Source organism: Aythya fuligula, chromosome 7 (assembly GCF_009819795.1).
Source record: "Aythya fuligula isolate bAytFul2 chromosome 7, bAytFul2.pri, whole genome shotgun sequence".
Lineage (NCBI taxonomy): Eukaryota > Metazoa > Chordata > Aves > Anseriformes > Anatidae > Aythya > Aythya fuligula.
This window is the reverse complement of record NC_045565.1, coordinates 12,959,891-12,977,399: the sequence shown is the minus strand read 5'-3', so window position 1 is coordinate 12,977,399 and position 17,509 is coordinate 12,959,891. Positions and strand designations below refer to the sequence as shown.

Here is a 17,509-nt window from a genome sequence, read left to right as displayed (position 1 = left end):
ATGTTCTAATTAGAATATTTCCCATTCCACCTAATGACAAAAGAAGTCTTTGGTCTATGGTTGGTCTTCATAATCATCTACCTAACTGAAGGATATAAAATTGTGAAGTTTATTTTAAATCTTCCTAGCTTCATCTAGGGTATTTTATACGAAAGAGAAGGAAATCCCAGTAGTTATACAGCACAGCATCATTCAGCAAGCAAAGGTGTAAAGTGTTGGATTTATTGCGGTTTTTCATACAGAAAATCAAGCTGGCATCTTTAATGCAGACACAGATGTCAGACATCTTGTGAAGAGAACCAACATGCTGCAGTATGATTTACTTGGCAACATAGTGCAGCAAAAAAGGGGAAATTGTTTGGCTGTAGAGTAGACGATTGATTTGAATGTACCTCCTAGCCAAACAGTAGCACTGCACTGATTATGTTATCATGAGTTCATCTTTCTCCCAGAGAGCATGATGTCCCCCAGACTCCATTTCACACTGGTTACTTGTTTTCAACATTGTCTCCCAATGACCTTTCTGTCCAGTCTTGTAGTGCCAACAGGGGTGATTTTTTAAAACATATTTTCAGTGATCAAACAATATGTTAATTAGAACACACACAATATGTTTTTGACCTCATATGGGGGGTCAGTGAGAATAAAAAAAAAAAAAAAAAAAAAAAAGATCAGAAAAGCTTAAATAACATTACCTACGTTTCTGCATATGGAAATGTTAAGAAATATATATTTGTTTATTGACTTCCAAGCCCACCAGTAAGGAACAGAGCACCATCTATCATCTATCATGATTATCTGCTTTTATTTATTTTAGTAAAATGTTTTCTGTTCAGACAGTTGGGTCTGCAGTTTCCTTGCTCATCCTTTAACCAAACCTCACTTCTGCATGTGGACAACAGTTCCATCAAATCTCAGAGCTTCTTTTTCAGTGTCATGTTTGACTTGTCCTGTGTTCTTCTGGTGCAACATGTCAGGGCATTTGCACACACAGCATCATTTCTCCCTTCAAGGGTTCATGTGCTGGATGCAGCTCAGCTGCCTGCCACCAGACAACTGTAATGGTGACCACTGGAAGGATGCACTGCAGCACCGAATGGCAGCTGAAGGCATGACTCCATGCTTGTGCCAAAGGCTCCCTCTCAAGTCAGCATGAAATATGACCCACCAACCACCACTCTAGAGTGGTCAAATGACTTCACGTGTTCACAGAATCACAGAATCTTGAAACGTCAGAACCTGAGAAGAGCCATGTTGAGCCAGGATACTAGAAAGGACTAAATGAGATTTTTCATTGGCTGCCAACAGCACCATTAGCACCTACAGAAGATAATGAGAATAGAGCGAGCAGGTGTTCTCCAAACTCTTTCCCAGCCTTCAGCAATTTGCAGATCAGAAACCTTCTGAGATGAAATGTTTTGCTTTCCTCTTCAATAGCTCTTGATGGATTTTTCTTCTATGAGTTTATCATTTATTAAACAAATGTAAATTTTGACACCTACATTGTCTTCATTAGGGCTTCCACAACTTAACTCAGCTGAGTAACTTCTTACTTCTAAACCTTCTATCTGTGGGTTTCATCTGATGCCCTGTAGTCCTTGTAATGGAAAAAAAAAAAAAAAAAAAAAAAAAAAGGGAGTATTGAGTCTCTGTTTACTGTCTCCATTCCACTCATGTTTTAAATATCTCTATCATACACCCACTCAGCTGTCTCTTATCCAGGTTGAAGAGCTGTAGTCATTACTTGTATGAAAACCATTCCATCTCTCAAAACATCTTTCTCTACCTTTTTCAGCTCTAGTCTGTATCTCATTTTGAGTTGAGGACATGAGAACTTGAAAGGTTAGAAACATTAACTTGTTTCATATCCACAGTTATATTACATACAAACTGTAGCAACAATAATACAAAATCAGGCATGAAGGTTGCAGTAGATCTGAGTAATCCAGAGTTATGACTTCTGGGATAAATCCATAGGCCATTACATCTTGGACTTGTTAATTTGTTATTTTATGCTATGTTATGTTATTTATGTAATTTTATTTTGTTTACACTAAGCCTTTTTCTACCACTCTAACATCTCATATCTCATTTTAATTGCAGTACCTATTTTTGATTTTATTGTATATTTTAATCTGCATTTTGCCCTACAAGCACGGCTCCAGAGTGCCTCCAGCACCGACAGTTTGGCTCCTTTCAGAAGCCATAAAAATTCCGTCAGCTCATAACAGCCCCACCAGCCCCAGAACATCCCACTGTTTTCTTTTACCCTTTCTGTCTTCTCTACAAAGAAACCTGTACAATTCAATTGGCTAGACTTGGACCGTTCTGTGCGATGGATCTGCTCTTAGGAAATGCCGAGAGGTAATTCTGATCTCATGTAAGATGGGTGAGAAGCAACGTTTCTTCTACATATTCTAAAAGGAGTTAAAAATATAAAGGAAGGGTTTTTCAGTGTACCTAGAGAATCTGGGGGCAGAAATCCCAACAAGACATCAAAAGAGTTTGTCCTCCTAAACTCCCTTGAATGCTCCTGAAACCCCCGTTCTCAGTTTCTTTTAGCTGCCTGCCCTCCAAGGCAGGATTATAGGTATGCCTCAGCAGTGGCAGTGTGTTGTTCTCTTTGTGATCTTGAAAGAGAAAACTGCATTTGAACCATATGTAAACAGACTCCCTTAAATCACTGCCTGCATCTAAAGATTGGAGCAACCCCCTCTTCTGCCTTCTTGTTCTATCCCAAAATGACCATGGCACAACAGAAAACCCATACTGGATGCTCTGAGGAATGACAGAGCCAAGGAGGACTTTCACCAGCTGCTTCACAGGCATAAAAGCAGCTGGAATCATTGTACATTATGGAGTTAAATGTTGTGACTGTACCTTCCCCACAAAAGGATCAAACCTGGTGAGAAACAGTCTGCAATCTACGAGTTTTTCCAGATGGGAAATGGAGACACAGTGTGATTTAAGTGGTTCACCCAAGGACAGAAAAAAAGAAACAATGGCCAGTGCGTTAGCTTGAGACTCGCAGATTTAATTCAGTGCTTTGTCAGATGCTTCTGAAAGTCAGTGTGCTTTACATAGAAAATTGGATTTCTCTTGCAGTAGCATGAGATAATTACACAGAAAGTTTTGAAGTGCTCCAGACTGTTGTACCGGTGTTCTGGGCACACAGCTAAGAGGAGTCAGAAGCTGGAGGTTCCCAAGTCGTGGATGGTTACCTTAGCTACCTGGTTATCCCTCTTCCTTCCCCTCCCTGTAATTACTGTTTGTGACCTATCACATAAGATGTAATTACTATTTTATTGACATGGGAGCTTAAGCTCAGGCTCTTTCTAAGGGTGAGCCTGAATGTTTGAAAAGGCTTCTCTGTTATCTTCCCCTTTTTGATAGGAAAACGAGAGTACTAGGAACGAAAACACTGAGATCCCATGCAGTGGGACTTAGGTTGTCTCAAAAAAGCTGTCTTTCTGTGGTGATAATACAATTTCTAAGGAAAACCATAGAAAGAATCTAACAGTTCTTGGGTATATGGAGAAAAAGAGAGGGGTGGAGACACAGGAATAATAATAATGATAAAAATAATAATACAACCATCCATTTTCTAACATGGGCAGTTGGCCACTGTGTTTTTCCAATTAAGATGATAGCGTCTGGACTACTGTAATCCTTAAGGTTGTAAACTGTGTCATGTTACCCTCTCCAGAGTGGGTTCATCAGTCAGCTGGCAATAATTTATCTGATAAAAAAGAAAACCATTGCCTATAATTTTACTGTAGGGTGCTTTTTTTTTTTTTTTTTTTTTTTAAATCTCATATGCACTGTGAGAAATCATTTGTCTAAAGCACCAGACTTGAAGAGAAAAAAAAAATCAAGAAAAAACTTTTACTTCATCCTCCCTTGCCTGTTCAAAAATATCTAATACAATGGAGTTAAGATGAGGATTTAATGATTTTAAGGTGATTTTTTTCACCTTCTGTATTAGAGTGTGTATTATACACTGGAGTTGTACAGTGCAGCTTTGGAAGGGAAGAGCAGCATGGCACACGGGGCTGTACAACAGATACCACCAAGATAGGTATGGCAGGGGGATAGCAAGGAAAAAAAGCACCAGCAGTAGTGAGAAGAGAGAGGAAGGATGAACTTAAAAGAAACTAAGAGCAAGTGAAATGAAACTGGCTTTGATCTCCCTGGTCTTTTCTTTATCATCTAGCAAAACTTTTGCATTAGAAACCTGAACGTAATGTTTTTATCCTGCAAAAGCATAATATTCACTGCAAAACAAGAACCGTGCTTTTGGGTGCAAATAAGGGTTGGTGCTGACTGTTTTCACACTGCTTGTCTGATGCGCATTTAAAAAATAAAATAAAATAAAATAAAATAAAATAAAATAAAATAAAATAAAATAAAATAGTTTATCAATATTTTTGACATCCCTGTAAAGTTATGATTCTTTTTTCATTTCTTCCAACTCATTTGGGTCAGAAGTTTAAAACCAAAGTTCAGTTTGGACCACTACCTGCTAACTTTACAGAGGATACTTGATATGAATAAATACACAGAAAGACTTTGGAAAAAACAGTCATAAGAATAAGAAACCAAGGACTAGCTCTTATAGAGCTAACAAACCTTCCCTCAGACAAGCTCCTTGTTTGAGCCTTGTGTAATGGGAATGCTAAAATGGAAATACTTGACACCTGCTTTGCACAGGTGTAAGAGGTAATAAAAACAATGAAAGCAACCTTTTTTTTTTTTTTTTTTTTTTTTAAGGACTCAGGTAGGCAGAAACTCCTGAGATAACTGAGGTAGAATGATAGCTGAGCTCTACTTAAACCTTGGTGGGTTTTCTGTTGGTTTGTTTGTTTTTGCGTTTGGCTTGTTGTTGTTTTTATAATGTAGGATAAATTTCAAATTGTTTCTCGTCTTTCTTAGTGAGGCCTGGTAGTTTTTGGGTTAGGAAAGAGAGAGCTTTATTTTTTTCATCGTGGAACTTAAAATTCTCTCCAGACTTTTCTGGCTTGGTTTGGAGCATTATGCTGAGACCCTCTAATCTTGTATGAACCCTAAATGCAGAATAAAATATCCTGGTATCAATACAACTTCCTTGAAGTTTCCGAGGGAATGGCAACATTTGCTAAAAATGTGATTTTGAAAAATGCAGTAAATTGTTAACCTCATCCTTAAAACAGCCTGAGAAAGCCAGATAAGACCATGATTTAACATCCTTGTATGCAGTAGACAACTCTGACCAAAAAAAAGTATAGTTAGCCTTCTCTCCAGTCAGGCAGTAGTAGGTTTGGTGAATCAGTCGTAGCCCTACTTATGACAATATTTTTCCTGTAGCAGAGGCTAACATTCTTTTTGAGGAGTTCTACAGACACAGTAGGCATCTCATAAACTTGGCAAGAGATGTAGGTAGCTCTGCTGCTTCACCAGGATATAGGTGGAGCTTCTCTTCTAGTTCATAATTCCCACCTGTTAGAGCCTCCATAAAGAGGCCTCTGCAATATCTAGAAGCTTTCATGTTGGTGTCCTGGATGAGTGAACCATGAGCGGCTCTAAGCCCTTGGTTCCCATTTATCTCTTAAAAAAAAAAAAAAAAAAAAAAAAAAGTGTGAATTGACAGCATCAAGTTGACTCACATTTATCTTTGTTATTGGTACTCCAGCCTTACTGCTAATCTGAGTATGTTTGCTATCTGAATTAGTTTAATATTAAAAGATGAGTTGAGATTAGGGCAAACCGCAATTAATCTCTCTTACCCTCTCTCCCTGCCACTGACAGCAACCCATTTGCCTTTTTTTAGGTGGCTTTCAGCTAACAACCTGCTGAGTTTCCTTTTGGGGTAGCTGCAATCCATAAAGAGTTGAGAATTACATAAAAATACTCCTAATGAGTTAGCGCATGCAACGCACAAAGAACAAAAGCCTGAGCAGAAAATAGACTGCTTCTGTAAACAAACAAACAAAAAAAAAGTATGTGTTGGTTAACAGGAAGGAGTGATCTGTGTTAAAGAAACCATGATGTGCAGAGTTACTGACAGGAGCTTTGCCTTGCTAATAGGAAACCTGCAGTTTCCCAGTGAAAACTGTAGTTTCCCAGGTGGACTTATCCAGTAACCCAGCTATGGGTGCAGTCCTGCTGTGCCAAGGGTTTTGGGGGAATCAAGAGCAGTAAATAATCATTCCCTGGAGATTCCTGTTTTTAATCAGTGATTAAATAAAAGTTTAGCTGTATATATAAATTCCTACCACTTTAAGTGCCCAAGATAACACAGGGGCTGTGCTTCTTTACCCCAGGCAAGACTTCAATATAATAATTTTGGGAAGCTTCCTCTTTTTCACATAGAGTTCTGTATTATGTAAAGGGAGTGGTATGAGTGTTACCTGGCCTGATTTCTACATGTAATTAATTGACTTCATCTTCTTTTTCTGTATGCAATTCCACATGCAAAAGGGTATTTCAAATTGCAGCCAATTGTTGAGAAGATCTTCCATGGAATCTCATTAAAAAAAAAAAAAAAAAAAAAAAGAGAGAGAAAAAGAAAGAAACTCAAGTACTTCCATTTTCATTTATTTCCATGTTATATAATTGTAAAGCTTTTAAGCAAGCCAAGTGCTATTTTTCTACTGAGCCTTGAAACCACAAGCATTCTGTTTTTTTCAGAAATACTGAAGTTCCTAAATTATTTCCATAAGAATTAACCCTATATCCTTGACTAGTTTTTTTATTTGGAATACTGTTGTCCAGCAACTCCACCCTGAAGGCACCTACATATGAATAATTCATAAAAAATGAAAGACCATTTGGGAGTGAAGAGTAGTTTTAGAGAGTACACAAAATATTATGACCAGGGCTTCAATTGTTTCTTATCTAGGGCTCTAACACAATACCTAGAAATACTGTTTTCCTGGAATGACAGCATCATGAAGTGGTTTGAGTAATTTGTTTGGAGCAATACCTGTGAGTTCTGGCATGTGCTGGAAATTTTAATTCCAGCTTACATCTGTTGAGAATAAACACTTGAAATCACTAGACGGGTAAAATATATAAGCTTCTTTTTATGACCTTGAGTTGACTGAAGCTGTAGTATCAGTGGGAGCGTATTTTGAATTGCAATAAAAAATGGCCTCTTTAAAGGAAATCTCAGAATGGAAATTTTCTGGGTTTTCTTCTTTCAAAATGCTGATGGATAGAAGAAGGGTCTCAATCAGAGGAAAATATTAAGAGAAAAAAAAAATAAGAGAGAAGGGAAAAAAGAGTTTTGAAAGTTAGATGATTCATTCAAGAGGAAAGAGAAGGATAGAGGTAGGATACAGAAGTGATGGGAATTGCGAGGGGAAAATGATACAGAAAGGAGCACATGAAAAATGAGAGAATAAAATTAAGGAAAAGAGCAGAACAACCAAGAGAAAAAGCATAAGAAGCAGTGCTGGAATTAAGCCAGTACTGAGCTGTGGCAGTTCACAAAAGAGTCCTGATAGCTGTCATAATGAAGGTCAGAGTAATGAAATTTGTCCCTAATTTTAATGGTGAAATCCCAGTACTGATGAGGGAAACATACCGAAAAATGCAGAATGAGAACAGCTCTCCAGTATGACTAGGAAAACAATTATTTAAACATCAAACGTAAAACGAGAAGAATATAATTTTTCCAAGGTCTAAGTTTTTCCTTTTTATTTTCCAGCACACAATAAATTATCACTGAATTATCCCTGACACTGAACATAAGTGGAATTCAATCAAGTTCCAACTTTAAACATCAGGCCTGAGGAGACTTCTTAAATGTAAGTCATTTGCGTATGAATATACATTATTCAAAACAAAACAAACTTTCTGCATTCTAAAAATAAGTGTTATGCTTTGGGGAAGAATAAACTGTATTCATTGTATGTAACTAAATGGCTAAATCTACCTTTTAAATACAAAGCTTATTGCAGGCTGAACCACAAGATCATGACTGATGCTTCTTTAATAAGTAACTTCTTAGAGAATCTCCTGTATTTAACATTAACAATAATATAGAAAAGGAAGATATTTATGATTCAAGGTCTGCAACTGGCAATTTATACCGGGAGAAGATCTGATCCTTCTTGTCTATTTTATCACTAAATCATTGCAGGGAATAGACGAAAATGAGGCAAAGAATCCTTGACTTTTTCCAAAGCAGAGAGTCTCCTTTTGTGTAAATTAGGTTAATAAATTTACAGTTTTAAATATTAGGCTAGAATAAATTGTTTGAATAACCTTTTTTTTTTAATTATTATTATGAATACCTAGTATAATGGAGAAGTAATTTCATAGAGTAAAAGACATGCCCAGTATTTTTCATTTAAGGTGGGAAAGACCTGTCAGTACAGATAAAATTTATGGGGCATAATTCTTCCTTTTTACTCATACCAATTTAAAGGAGAGGCAACTCTGCTGAGGTAATGCTGATATAAAGTACGCTGAAGATCTGCCCAACGGTGAGGGGCCTGATCCAACAAATTGTATGAATACTTGCTTAAAGTCATTCCCACTCTGAGCTCCATACATGCTCTTTATTCACATGCCTTATCACACAGAGTCTGTCAGCTGTACCGTAGTCCAAAATTTATTAAGTAATTTCAGATGGTATTCAGAGCTATAGTCTATGTAAAGTCAGTGTTAATATCAGCTTCTGGGCCCCAAAAGTGGAGTGAGAGCCACATCCAGGCTCTGTCACAGGGTGGAGCACCTCAGAGCTCTTGTGAGAAGGCACTGAGTTGGCTTGCTGTGGCTGGGCAGGAGGATGTTTTGATCTTGAATTCTTTTGGAATAAATACTTAGAAAAACCTAGCTACTTTGTTAATGCATTTAGATGTTATAGTGATTGGCACCTTAGAAATACTGAAGACAGACAGATAAAAGGATTCCAGATGCATCCTTTGTGAATTTTTAATACAGAGATTTTGCATTGTCCAGTGATGAAAACAAATCATCTGTGTAAAGGCAAAACTGTCTTTCCATTAGTATCACTCACTGAGGATGTTGGTATATATTCAGTGTCTGATAGTATCTTAAACTTAATCACTTTGCCATTTGTAGCATCAAGTTATCTCACTTGACAAGCACTTATTTTATATATTCCTCTCCTTTTTTTTTTTTTTACAAGCTCCAAAGCCCATCTTTTTTGAAATCATCATTCTGTGCTTTTTGTGCAATCAGAGAAATCCTGTCTGAAGACAGTGTTTAGAATTCAGTGTCTTTAAGATAGTCGAATAGAGAGTTGATCATCACTGAAGTTTTCTGATGTAAGATTGTTTGTTTTCAAACAGTTTTCCTTTAAAAAAAAATGCAGAAAAGTGAAGAAATTGGGAAACAATTTTCTTGCTTCAAATCATTTTTTTTTTCAGCTGGAGCTGAACCAAAAAGATCTATATTTCCCAATAACGACAGTCATGCTGACTAGACTTGACCTTGCTTTCATTTCTGTTTTTGCTGCACTGAAATGTCTCCAATCCACACCTTTTCCCAAAACTATGTATGAGCAACTATTCTATCCAGAAAGTTTTAATCACTGGGCAGCTTCCTGTTTGCCCTTGCTTTGGGACAGTGACTTAACTTGTAATATGTTTGGTGAAAGAGATTGGTCAGAGCAACTAGCTTCCATGAAGTGTGATCTGGCCTGTAACACCATGTCACTAACGTTTCCTGGTGAACAAACCAACTCTCAGCACCTCATGGGCACTCTATAAAGCAGGAATTATTTACCAAAAGCTAGCGTGTTCAAACCCAGTCATCTCCCAGTACCATATATTATCCGGTCAGTTCATGGGTACAGAGCAGTACTCTTAAATGTGACTTGTTTCAACATACTTGGATTAATAAAGTTTTTTCTGTATGTGTTTCTCCATTTAATTTTCTGTTATTTACTGTGCATCCCTGAATTCTTTTAATTTCCAAACTTTAACCAGCCTTAAACTAGAATCCTTGATTGTGCTGCACAACTGTTAGTAACGAAAAGGTGTTTTATTCCTAACATTACCCTGCTATAGGTTTTAAAGGAAAAATTGCTAAATGATCATTTAATATCTCACACTCAGTTTCCAAGAAGTATTTATGAACATTTTAAGTCCATAGCAAATGTATTTTTTTCCCTGCAAGTTATCCTAATACTAATGACAATGAGGTATTTTATAAATGTTCAGTGTGTGGTGACAAATAGTGTATTTTATAAATTAATTCCAAGTTAATGCTAAATTATTATGGAATTACATATTACATACACTTTACTACCAAAAGAGTTCATCATGATTAATGTTATTATAGTGAACACCAAAGGAATTAATAATGATTTGCACTTATTATAGACTGGTACCAATGTAGAGAAAAGAAGGTTAGCCTAATTAAATTCCAGAAACCACTTTAGGGCTCTGCTGCATTGTGGAGGCTGGTTTTTATGTTAATTAATTCTGTATGAAAGGTTGCTGAAGTCTTTTAATATTGTTCCAAGAGGCACCAGGAAATACTTCAGAACTGTAATATTTATGTCCAAAATATTTGGACCAAGCAAGCTGAGATCCTATCTGTGATGAGCTCCTGCAGGCTGTGTAAATGATGGTAAATAATAAGAAACTTAAGATTGTTGGGAGTTTGAGGGATGAAGCTTAAGTGGGCTGGACGTAGAGCTGTGTTCTGACAGAAACCAACAAAATGGGGATTGAAACTCAGGCCTGGAAATCGAGTTCATTTTCTTGCAGTAAGCAGAGTTACTGGGTGATACATTATAGGTTTAACTCCCCTTCAGAATTACTGCCCTGACTCAAATGATAGTCCAAAGTTAGCTTAGATTTTACAGACATCTGATTTCACAAGGATTTGGAGATCCAGGTGCTGTAGTTCAAGGGGTGAAAGGGTACGTTTCTGCACATAATTTGCTTTTGGTTCTTTTTATTCTGTGACAAAACAGGTAGAAAGCATTTATTGGTAGCACTTTGACCTGCCTAATTCATTCACAGCTTCCCCTAACTGTTGTTGAGTAATACAGATGTTTCAGACTTGGATTGAAACCAACAAAAGTAGTTACGGAAAAAAAAAAAGAAAAAAAGAAAAAAATAATTGCTTTGCTGCTTCTACTAAAGTTCTTGGAAATGTTTTTACTTTTATCCTTCTAATAGACCTCTTTGGAAATCCTATTGAAGCTGGATTTTTCAAACCCAAATTCCCTTAAGCACAAACTTCGCATGTTAGGAGTGTTTAAATTCTCTTGATTTACAGGCATGTACTTAAGGGTATCGCTGAATAAAGAAGGGCATGAGCATGTAGTTAAATGCTGATAAAAGGAATAAATCTTTTGATTTGATCTACACTTAACGCAGGTTAGGTTGCCTTTACCTGTTATCCAGTAGTCAAGAATATGCCAAATGTCTCTACTAAATACAACATTGCTGATTAAACTGAATTCTGTTGGCTATGGAAATAGGAAGGGCTGCATAATACACCACATTTCTTCCTTTATGTTTTATGGCATTGGTTGTAAATTACATTTTCAAGTACTACAGTCTAACTGCAAATAAAAGGGGGGATCAAGACAGTAAACATGAAAAGAGGGAAGAGGGGTTTGGCTGTTAAATTCATATATTCAGTGTAACACTAGAATGATTCAATATGTTTTATGTTCTTAATATTTTTCTTTCTATATGCAGTACACTATGCAATACATCTCTTCCTCCTTACACTAACAATTTATATTCAGGATACTCTAATGAAGTACATCTTGAGTCTCCTTTTCATGGCTAATGAGGAGACAACAAGAATTTGACTAATACTAGTACAATTACTGGAGCAGTGAAGCGTGCATCTCTGATTAGACGTGATAATTTGCAAGGCTGGGCTCTTCACATTAAGTTTGCAAACAGTTTAAAAATCACTTCCTCTATTTATCCAGCTAATCTCTGTTTAATGACTCCAGGCCTGACAAAAAGAAAGAGAAAATGTCTCTTAAAATCCTATACTTCATTTATGAAGCTTGTATATAGAGTGGAGGTGTAATTTATAGCAAATCTTTTCCAGAAGACTTTTGATGAAGCCCTGCAGCTGACTTCTCACAATCCAGTGGTATTCGTATTCATTCTGTAATACTTCAGTTTTCTTTATGTAGAGATATGTTGTCTTTGTTCAGATTTAGACATATTTCTATGGATTTTGGACTTTTGATTCTTTTTTTTTCTAATTCACCCTTCGTTTTCAATATTTCATTATCTACAGAGGGTGAATATTTTTGTCTGATTTGTTTATTTTTGCAGGAAGGTATGGTAGTGACTGGTGGTGCTGGGGAGTTCTTCATCAGTCATCATCATCATGGGCAGTAAGGTTTTAATGAGAATCTGGCCTGTACCATTCCAGATCTATGAAAATCCTTTTTCTTTGAGACCTAATTTCATCATTTGGACTTGAAGCAAAGTTGCCTGAAGCCACAGCAACCCAGGTTAAAATTGTTAATGAGTTTAATTAAGCAAATGGAAACAGCTCTTTCTGTCAGTAGGTGGCACTCGTCCTGAATCAGCAGTAAGATAATACAAAAAGCCCGTTCAGTATGTTTGTTTTTGAGCCTAGAAATGGACAGTGTCATGTACGATAGTGGGCCAGAAAGCATCACTGATAGAAATAACACATCCTAGGGGTGATCTCAAAGAACAAGTGGGCAGCACTTGTTCTGGAGGCTGCAACTCAGTTGTTGTAGTTATGAATGACTCACCAGTTGCTTTGCTCCCCCTTGGACCGAGTGCTAGTGTTGAGTCCATATTACACAGTGGCACCATCAGCTGGTAATTTCTTTTAGGATTCACTATAACTCAGTAAAACAAGATGCAATATCAAGATCATAGATCTTTCCTGGAGTGTAAAATCTGATATACATAGTGATCAAATGCTCAGCCTGTTGTGCAGTGTGTGTTTAGTTGCTTATATAGCTTTCTGAGAGCATGATCAAATGTGTCTAATGTGTCTTGTTAAAGTTTGGCTCTGGGATTTCCTTGTCTATTTTACTTAGATGTACTTAATAGCTTTTTGTTTCCCCTGAAAAGCAGCAGCTGTTGCAAGGTTTGTGTGGTACAGACAGAAAATGTACATCGGCTTCATTCTGTACCTGTGGAAGTTATTTGCGTCAGGGACAAGTGGGTCCCTAGAGAAGTTTTGGCAGACTGTGTAGAGAAGACGTCTTTAAATATAGAGGCATCTGCATTTTCTCCTTTTCCAAACACAAAGAAGCAGAAAATAATAGAGAACTGTGGTGGTTTTTTTGGCTCTCAGGGATGGCAGGTTTCTAAAACTGATCTGTGAATTCCCAGTAGGAGAGCATCCTCCCTGCAGACTGGGATGGAAGGGTGGAGGCAGTGCAGGATGACATCACTTTCTAGCTGTTACTAATGTGATGGAAGCTGGCCAATACAACTTCAAAAATGGAAAAAGCAGATAAAGGATTTTCTTCTTTTTGTTCTGCAGTCTCCACTGGTGGTCCTAATAGGGTGAACTGTATGATTTCCCTCTCCACCATTTCAAAGTAACAGATTTAAGAATCAGAAGGTAGCGTTTGAGTGTTACCTCTTATAATTCTTAATATGATTTTGTAAATTGGGCTAGTGCTGCATAAAGCTGTAGGAACTAAGGAAGCGATTTCTCCCCAGAGGAAAACTGAGAAGCAAGTAGCGCTATAATCAGGGCTAGCAGTAAGTGTGACTTGCCAGTGCTATGAGAGCTGTAGGTTGTGAATTGCTGCATGTGCTCTATATAAGTGGCATCATTTTGTAACATTGATTAATTTCCTGCTCCTAATCACAACAGCAGTCCTGGGAAATAAAACAACTTTTGCACTTGCTTGATAGCTTGGGAAGCACCTTATCCCATCCATGGATGAAGATGAGAGCATTGCACTGGTGTTTTTGTGCCATTTGGATTCTGCCTGTGATTATTTCAAAGTTTCAATCAAAGTTTCCTCACTTTGTTAATGGGCAATCCCAAGCTAATACCAGGCACCATCTGCACTCTCCAAAGCTGCTCATGAAGCTCTGAAGAGGAATAGAGAGATGCCTTTTCCTCTCCTGTGCCTTGTGTCAGGATGCTGAGGGAGGGTGGAGCTACCCCCTCTTCAGCTGCCTGATGGAACAGGATGTGCTGTGCTTGGATAGGTCATTTAGAAGTGATTTAAACTACAAGATAAGATGTTGAGAGAGATTTACTAAAACTGGTTAGAATTAATGCAATTAAGGAAAAAAAAAAAAAAAAAGATAAAAGCAGTGAAATGAGTCATAACCTTACCTTTAGAGCCCCCTCCCTAGCTGATTGCTAGTTCCAGCTTATAGGGCTGGCCAATTAGCTACTGTATTTTTCCTAGGGCTTGCATACCTGGGAGAATTCCTAGGGCTACATAATTCCCACTCCTTTTGAAACAGATAATTAGCGGAGCCACCTTCAGTTAAGTCTGCTTTTTTCTCATTCGCAATGAAATAATGCTTTTTTCTCATCTGCTTACACATCTCTTTGTGGCTGTAAAAGGCAGGACAGGAACTTTTCCTTCCTCTTCTACTGATCAGTAATTTCTGATTTGTATGCTCTGGTACAAATAGCAAAGTATATTTTGCCTGGTAGTCAGCAGGGTCTGATCTGGACCCCTCTGAGATTGGTGGGAGTCTTTCCAGTACACCTTATTCTCTCATAATAATGCTGATTTACCACTTGGATGCATTTTAAGAGAATCACTTTTTTTTTTTTTTTTTTTTTTTGGGGGGGGGGGGAGAGGGGGAGCACCTGAGTCTTGTGGAAATAATTTGGGGCCAGGAGTCTGAACTAAAGAAGGGTAACAATATTTGAAAGATACACTCACTTTATCTCAAAGCTGAGTCATTTTCTAAAACATATTCCTGTAGTTGGCATGCACACTATAAATCAAGAAAGCACATAGATACTCTTCTGAATACACCCATAATAAAACCCTAAGTTTGTTCTGTTGACAGTTCCTTAAATTAAGAGTCTTATTCAGCAAAGTTTTCCTTACAATATTTTCATTGTCATTATCAATGTAACCGGAGCACTGTTCAGAGCATGCAAAGAGTGACTGCCTTTTTTCATTCAATACTTCCAACTTCTACATAGTATTTGTGCTTAGATGCTCTATCCTTTTGCAGTTCACAGTGAGAAATATCTTGATCCTAATTTTTTTAAGGAACTACCTCCAGTGCAGACTGTGCTGGCAGCCCCCTGTGTACCAGGCCCCACTGCACATATCTGTCACCTTTCCCTGCTGAGATGGCTTGCATGGAAGGGTTCACATATCCCTGTCTATGTCCAGGAGGAAAAAACAGTTCTGTGCTTAAGGCATTATCATGGGGCTCTGGAAATCTGAGCTCTGAGATTAAGCCACATGTCCAAGGAGCATGTGGAGAAATTTGTATGATAAATGGCATCCCTGTCAGAATTGCCTGTGTAGAAATGTTTCCTTCTTTCCTTGTTCACATGGGTCATAGACTCCTTAAGGAGTAGATGGTGGCACAGTAATCACAGAAATAATATTTGGATTTTCCTAGGACAATTGTTTTTCCACCATAAGGAATGTTGGAATAAGATTCACTGCTCCACTGGAAAGCCACTGTGACTTCCAAGTTTACCTATTCCCTCAGGTTTTCCACCTCTATGTTGTTTGAATCCTGATTTCCAAAGGAGATAACATTTATATAAGCATTTTAAACATTTATATAAGCATTTTTACTTCTCTTCCCTTTTTGAACAAGACATGTTTGTGAACAGATTTCTTAGTCACATTAAATTTCTAATATGCGGCAATTAAGCTCACCTGGAAAGCAAAGATCCTCTTAGGGCACTCACTGGAGGGAGTGTGGGGAGAAAAAGCATCATTTAAATTCTGAAGTCATAAATCTGCACAGGTTAGCATCTTATGAAAGCTTAACTGCTTGAGAAGAAGGCATGTTTTGGGGTTCTTGGCATTGGCACTGGAGAATGCCCTCCTCAGCTAGTTTGTTTCCTGGGTGAATTATCTATTTTCAAAAAGGGGGTAAAAGAAGGATGTTTTTCTTCCAGCTGACACTTACGGGTTATTTAATTAGGGTGAGCTCACACTGCAGTAATATTCAGTTAAAAAGTCAATCAGCTAGAAACCAGTGGAAACCAGATGTGGTTAGCTCCAGTGCTCACGGAACAAGTTGTTCTCTGCAGACTCCTTGTCGCTTCTTCCCCAGATGTGAGCTGTATGCTCAGATTATTTTCCTATTTCAAACAAGTTGCAGGCGCCACACAAATTTCAGACCAACTTTTGTGCAGTCATTCTTCTTCAAGCAGGGAGTACATAGGGATTGAGCTATTTCATAGATTACTCTTTAGAAAATAACCTTAAGTAGTAGCATTCCTTTCTGCTTACTTGTTATCCATGCAGTTATTCTGAAGCTGGTGCTGCCTGGAGATTCTTCGTGTGACATTTCTTTCAGTACCTTTATTTTTGCAGCTGTTGTGGGAAATGCGTGCACTTTTGCTACAAATAAGACTGCCTTCAGGGTATCTTGCAGTGGATTTTTTCTTGCTTTTATTTGTTACTTGAGTGGACACTTAGAAACTGTGATTCAGTCACCTTTTCAGTCTGTTTCCTGAATTCCATGCCTAAATCTGGAATTTATGGTGCCCTGAACTATCAACCTAGGAAGTCCTTATGAGCTGACCATTAGTTCATCTTTGTGGAGATTTGTGGCATAGTCCATACAACAGAATGGTATTACACATCAATATTACTACTGCTTCCATAGCAAATTATCAGGTTTGTTCCTCTTCGTAAACTCTTTACATTTGAATGTGGTATAGGCAGGTAGAAGAGGTATTTTATTCCATTTTCTATGAGCCTATATGGTTCACTTTGCCATGGGTAGACTTTGTGCCTATGGGCTGCTTTTGAGCTGTGAAACACCAGCTCATAGCTGTTGGCATTTGGAAATATGCTGCTGTTGAAAATGTGCAAGATGTTCAGCATTGTCAGAATGCAATGTCCAGCTACAACAAAAATACTGCTTTTGTGAGGGGGCACAGCTACTCAGCAAAGTACAAAGCAGATCTGGAAAAGCTGTCTTGGCATCTTCTGTCCTCTCGATGTGTGAGGGGCATTTATTTGTGTGTGCTGTTCCCATTAACCCTGAAACAAGGGTTCCTTGCCATAGCAATCTTAAGGCACAGGTTGTTGGTTTTTGGTTGCAAAAGTTAAAACAATTAACTCATTCATGAATCAGGAATTTTAATTGAGATCACCAAGGCTGGAAAACAAGCATGTTATTCATGAGTAGAATTATGCTTCTTCCCAGCCTTTTCTTCTGAATATTTGGCTATAGAAGGGTTTGGTTTAGACCAACTGCAGCAGAAGAAAACATTACACTCAGATTTGATATTTTGTGAGTCAGTGAAAGTTGGTAACATACAGCTATATTTATCTTGTCCTGTCATTTCAAATGTACCTTAGCTACTCTATGGAATCATTTCTTATAGATGCTAGCAG

General features: G+C 37.7%; 1 long non-coding RNA gene across 1 annotated transcript in view; it reads left to right on the top strand.

Moving 5' to 3' along the window:
- The window catches only part of LOC116491511, a 137,520-nt gene extending 129,729 nt beyond the window's left edge, over positions 1–7,791 (top strand). The window contains exon 2 of the long non-coding RNA XR_004253494.1: positions 7,688–7,791. This is a non-coding gene — a long non-coding RNA (uncharacterized LOC116491511). The remainder of the gene's footprint in view (positions 1–7,687) is intronic.
- Positions 7,792–17,509: the final 9,718 nt, after the last annotated feature.